This window comes from Danio rerio, chromosome 11, assembly GCF_052040795.2.
Source record: "Danio rerio strain M-AB ecotype USA chromosome 11, GRCz13ab, whole genome shotgun sequence".
In the NCBI taxonomy this organism is placed as follows: domain Eukaryota; kingdom Metazoa; phylum Chordata; class Actinopteri; order Cypriniformes; family Danionidae; genus Danio; species Danio rerio.
The window spans coordinates 31,455,397-31,462,500 of NC_141031.1; the positions used below are offsets into that span (position 1 = coordinate 31,455,397).

Genomic DNA, 7,104 nt, shown 5'->3' on the forward strand with positions numbered 1-7,104 from the left:
TATATATATATATATATATAATATATATATATACATATATATATATATACATATATATATATATATATATATATATATATATATATATATATATATATATATATATATATATATATATATATATATATATATATATACATATATACATATATATATATATTAAACCGGGGTGGCATTCCTGTTGAACACAAAAGAAAACATTTTGAAGAATGTTGGAAACCTTATATATATATATATATATATATATATATATATATATATATATATATATATATATATATATATATATATATATATATATTTAAAATAAAATAAATATATATATATATATTTAAAATAGCGATTTTTTTTTATTAATTTATTTTTTAAATAAACTTGTACAATAAATAAATCAATCAATCACATGTTTTGGTTGTTTCACAGTTTGTTAGTTAGTTTATTTATTTAGTAAATTATAAATCATCTTTGTTGTTTAGAGACATTTTGTTTGTTTCTTAACACTAAATAAGACCAAAAAAAAAAAAAAATTAAAAATCAAAAGGTCCTAAGTTATATATACATATATATATATATATATATATATATATATATATATATATATATATATATATATATATATATATATATATATATATATATATATATATACATATATATATATATTTATATATTTATATTTATATTTATATATATATATTTTGGGATAAAAAGGAGTATTTCACCCCATAATGATTAAAAAGCTATAAAGTAAATAAGTAAATGTCATTTTATTAATATTAAATTACATCCCATTATCATCCCTCATAAGCACTATAACCAATTTTACATGGAAAGCCTAGTTGCCAAACCCTGACCTTCATTCTACCCATTTTGCAACCCCAATCCCAAAATCCACGGGTGAACCACTGAGTATCTAAAACCAAAACTCGTACTGCAAAGCCTCGTGATCAAGTGGTGCAGTTTAATAAACCAAGCACCGGCAGTGGTGTGGAAGAAGGACGGCTTCTAAATCTCATTCCAACTACTCACTAGCGCATTTCTTCCCTCATTATTCTGCATCTTCGCATCGAGCGCCTCTTTTGGAGTCTGCAGCAGGCGAGGGGGCTGTCAAAATGAAAGCATGAAGAAAGCTATTGTTTCCTCGCCGTGCACATGCCCAGGGAATAGAAACTCGCATATGCAAGAATCACAGCCTGAAAGACTGAAAACCCACATAAAAAAAGGAGAGGAATGAAAAATCAAGAGTGTGGCATCAGAAAATGGGCGTTATTTGAGTTTTACGTGCTGTTGGGCTTCTACTGGCCTGGATTTATAACCCCACACACAAGGGCTCTGTTCCAAAGCCTGCCTACACTGGCTGCATTTGAAGGAATAAGCATGCAGACTCCTGAAATACAGTTTTCTTTCTTTACTATTTTAAAATACAACACAACAGGTAATCTCTAAACACATCACTAATATATATATATATATATATATATATATATATATATATATATATATATATATATATATATATATATATATATATATATATATGATTGTAATGCTAGAGAAAAAGATGATCAAATATGATAAAGTATAATACAACATCATAACATATGAACTATATACAGTAAAATAAATCAAAGGTGTTTCTAATAATAAAAATATATATAGTGCATATAAATAAATGACCTTGTGTGTGAATATACATTACATACAAAAATATTCTGTTTGTACATACGCAACATTCTCAGCAATAAAGGTACAAGGGCTGTCGCTGGTGCAATACCTTTTCAATAGGTATATTTGTACCTAAAGAGTCCTTAGTGGTACCTCAAAGATACGTATCAGTACCCAAATGCACCTAAAATGTACCTTTGAGGTACCAATATGGACTCTTCAGCTACAAATATGTACCTATTGAAAAATTACTGCCTCAGTAACAGCCCTTGTACCTTTATTTTTTGAGAGTGTATGAGTTTAGCTGTGCGTATTATATATAAGATGGCAATATATAGATATACAGTGATATAAAAAAATAGAAAAAATATATATATAAATAATAAATAAACAAAAATAAATTAAATTAAATAAAATGTAATAAAACTAAACTAAATAAAACAACATGAAACAAAAAGAAATTAAAATAAAATAAACTAAACTAAACTAAACTAAAATCAAATCAATCGAAACAAAATGAAATAAAATAAAATGAAACAAAAATAAATAAAATACATTAAAATATAATAATAAAATAAAACATAATAAAATTAAATTAAATTAAATTAATTAAACAAAAATAAATTTAAACAAAATAAAAATGAAACAAAAATAAATAAAATAAAACGAAACAAAAATAAATAAGATAAAATAAAATCCGTAAAGCAAATAAATTATTATTATTATTATTATTATTATTATTATTATTATTATTATTATTATTAATAATAATAGGAAGCTTTCTGAGCAGATATAGTATTGGCTGGTTTGTTTCTTCTGACCAATCAGCACACAGAATGTAGGTACTTAATACCAGAACAACTTTTAAATCAAGTGAATTCAAATGCATATTATAATGATTTTTTGACCCTGGATGCATGTCAACCTATTAGCGGAGACTTCCGATATTAAATTCGAAAGCTTTAAAATGGTATAACATGTAACTTTAAACCAAATAAGTATAATCACAGTGCACTTCTGCTATTCTACAGTATAACACACAACTGCTCTATATACAAACTGTTCTAAATCAGTCACATATGAGGATCCATTGCAGTCAGTATGGCTCCTCAAAAAGCCAGCTGTGTTTTTCTTTCTCAGGTTTATTTTAGAGGGACATTGCAATGTGTCAGAATTATCAGAACGGCTATTTTGCACCTGCAGTCTCTAAGCTGACGGTAAAATAGTCTACCCAAAAAGTTAAATCAGTTAATCTATACAGTACATAATAAATACACATTTCAAATTAATACACATTCCCTAACCCTAACACTGTCCTAACAACACATGACAAGATTAGACTGACAAGCAATTTGACTCTGTGCCAGACATGATTCGACACAACAGAAACATTTACATTCTAGCCACTCATTTAAATACCAGCCAATGCAGTCCTAAAGAAGCGGTAAGGTTTTTAATCTAATTAATACATATCAAACCTCTCTAACATTATAAGTAGGCGACTGAGGGACTGATGTTGTTGGTTTGCATATTTCTGACATTCATTTTCAAACTATTTGTTTGAAAATGAATGCTAGTTATTATAGGTTTGCTAGTTATTATATTTTCAAGATCTGAGGTAAGCTTTCTGCTGCTGTCTTCAATAGTATGGTTATAAATGTGACATAAAATGGTATTCAAACCCATATTGGCAGCATTTAACACTGAATAAAGCACATGATTTGTACCTAAGGTGATCATTGTCATAGTAGTATTTGTTCAGCAAATGACGTCGCAGAAATAGAAAACATGTTTAAAATAGAAATTTTGCACATCAATGTCTCAAAAAGTTAGCACAAGAACAAATTTTAACACGGAAAAGATCACGGCGTCCCACCGCATGTTGTAAGGTCTTTTTTGTAAGGAAATTTGTGGGCCCTAAACAATTCCAAGGAACATATTAGCATTGAAACAAAAAAACTCTATTTCTCTATCTTTTTTATTTAAATTTTTTTTGTAGATTTATATTATTTTTATTTTTTTTAAATAGACTGCATATTTAAAGTATAATTTATATATGTTAATATTTATAATATTATAAAAATAATATATTTTTATAAATTTTAATAAAATAATATTATTTTCTTTATCTACTTTATCTTTAATATAAAATTAAATGCAATAAATTCACAACTGAAAAACAAGTTCATAAACCATATACAGTTCATTAGCCAGTTTTATGATTAGATTTTAATATTAATTAATAAAAAAAAACATTTTAAAAAGTTTAATTCACAATCAATCAAACTAATCTTTTCACCATTTTGATCTGAATAACTGCTGTTTGTGAATCTGTGACTGTTACTTTTCACTGGGAAATGCTATTTTATATGAACAGGCCCAGGATCTCTCACAGCGCTCATCATGACAGGTGTTTTGGCCAGAAAGCAGGATCACGGAGGTAGCTGCATTTCATTGTTTGTCTTATTTCTACTTTTTCCCAAACGTTTTCAAAATTCTCACACTTGCACACTTTATCTACCTCTACCACAGCTCTACTCTGATCACTGACAGACTGGCAGTGTCCTTGAACCCCGACGCTCACACCTCACGCATGTGTGATGCGGAAGGAATAATCCATTATTAAGGGGAAACCGGTTTTAAAAAAAGAAGTAATAATGCTAAAATCTTAATGGTTGTAGACAGATTTTACAACATTCATTCATTCATGTTCTTTTTGGCTTGGTCTCTTTATTAATAAGGGGCCGCTACAGTGAAACGAAACGACAACTTACCTGGCATATATTTTAAACAGTGAATGGCCTTCCAGCTGCAACGATTTTACAACATATGGTAGAAAATGTATAAAAGAATTAATATAGGCTTTTTGGCATCGGCCATGGACCCCTAATTCCCCGGGGCCCCAGGCGGCTGCATACCTTGCTTATTGGTTAAGTCTGCCCCTGAGTGTAACCCTAAGCCTAACCAATAAATATCAATATGCAGGTAAAGGAAATATAAGGACACAGAGAATTAAAATCAGCACAAATCATTCTATCACTACACAACCAAACAACCATAAAACACGTGTGGTAAGACTCAATAGCATGTCGCCTGTCATTAAGACATCACTCACAACAGCACAAGCTTCCTTGTTTTCTCACCAGTTAATGACTCTATGAAAAATCAATATACGTAAAGCATCTGGGTGATACAGTACGTGATGAAGTGCACAATACTGTAGATGCGTGGAAACTGAAGAAACATGACCCTCGAGGAATGGGACTAACTAACTGTCCCTTGCAAGGCTTGCAGCAATAATGAAAAGCTATCCTGAGTGGCCCTCTAAGACACTAAATAAATCACTCTCACTACTACAACGAGGCAGCGCGACGGCCCAGAGGGAGAGCGAGAGGGGGAGACATGCATTATTTACCAACAGAAACTGCAATATCAACTGCTTTTCCCTGGCCTGGATCTATTTCAGCTGCATTGTGCTTTGCCAACTGTAGAACGTGAAGGAAACAGTGGGAGAGCGGAAATTCGGAGTGGAAGAGAGATAGAGATGGATGGCTAAATGTGCTCGGCGCTGGAAAATCTGGATGTTACTGTCTTTGTTTATCTCCTGCAACCAGTTCACGATTGCTGACCACTATGCTATTACGCTACGTCAGATGTCCTAAGTGGTGCAGACAAACTTTCAGAGCAAATCAAATCCGGCAGAGCATGATTCCCTGAACAAAGTTTTGTCCCATGTGGAAACATAACTGTATGGTTGTCATTGCAGCTGAAGTGTAGCAGACAGCACTTTTTTCCTGCTAGCGATACTGGATATACTTTTTAAATATTAAAAATAAATAAATATACAAAACAGACTTGCTCACTTTTTTCTTTTTGCACCTCCTTGCACTTTCTTGCCCTTGCTGACAGCGAGGTCACTGCAATCAGTGAATGTGTTTTTAATACTCTTCTTCTGAGTCTGTCATGTTTTAAATTAGCAATTCAATGTGATTTCTTTTCTTTTTACAATATGCAGACAAGGACATTGAATTATGAAAATTATTACAGAAATATTCTGGACTTTAAGTCAAGATGAACAGTTGAAGAAAGCATTTTTAATTGTATTATTATTATTATTATTAATATTATTATTATTAATATAATTATTTTTATTTTCTTCATTTTCTTTTTAGAAAGAAAAGCTCTAATCAGCGACCTTCTTGCTGTGAGGCGAACATGCTACCCACTGTGCCACCACGTCACCATTATTATTATGATTATGATTATTTTTATTATTTTATCCAATAGCAATTTTATGCCCCAAATAAATAACATTCAAATCCATTTAAACATAAATAAAATTGTGTAATATTTTTGTAATAATAATAAAAATAACAATAAATAAAAATATAATACAATTAAACCTTAATAATAACACAAATTTTAATAATATTATATATATATATATATATATATATATATATATATATATATATATATATATATATATATATATATATATATATATATATATAATGATAATAATAATAGATTTATAATAATAATAACTTTTATTTTAGAGCATCACATCAGTGGACTGGAACAACTCAATCTATTAGAAAACGTGTGTTATTTAATTCAGTATAATAAAATTATGGCTCCTTAATAATCAACATTGTGAACATTACTTTTTAAACGCTGTTCATTTGTATATTTAAGTATTGTTTATAATTTAAATTTGTATTTTGTTAGTTTTTCAGTGTAAAACATATGGCAAAGAGAATATTAATAAAAAGCATTTGAGCTAATTTTGGTACATATTCATTCTTGAGGAATGTTGATTTATGTCAAAGTTCCTTTGAGGCAAGTCATTTCACTTGGCGGCCATCTTTAAAATGCCTCTCAGGCAGTATGCTCGGGCATTCTGTCTCAGTGAAGAAAAATCAAATTCACCTAAATTGCTTGCCAAGCTTAGGATTAAATTTCATATTAGGAATCCCAAATAAAGTTAAACAACAACTGTCTCTTCAGTTTCATTACTAAGCGTTCGAATGACACAAAATCTGCAGAAACTTACGTAAACCCCTCCCCCATTGTCAGTCTATAGTGATTAATGATTGGCTCCTGTACTGGAAGGCGGGACTTTATTCACCATATTGACCATTACACTTTTCCCCATTCGAAACTATCCAAGTGTCACGTTTTGTGTATTCTAGTCTTTGTTAATATACACTGTCAAAAGAAAAGAAAATTAAATTAAATTAAATTAAATTAAATTAAAGGTAATTAATGCCAACTTTTTATGTATCACTTTTTTAGAAATTGACCTGATTCACTTCAGTTTTTCAGTAAAAAAAAAAATAAATAAAATAAATAAATAAATAAATAAATAAATAAATAAATAAATAAATAAATAAAATAAAATAAATGTGCTTAATGCCTACTTTTTATGTATCACTT

The 7,104-nt window shown here is 29.3% G+C and overlaps 1 protein-coding gene across 2 annotated transcripts in view; it reads right to left on the minus strand.

Annotated features, from left to right (window-relative positions):
• The window catches only part of igsf21a (immunoglobin superfamily, member 21a), a 439,822-nt gene that overhangs the window by 206,341 nt on the left and 226,377 nt on the right, over positions 1–7,104 (minus strand).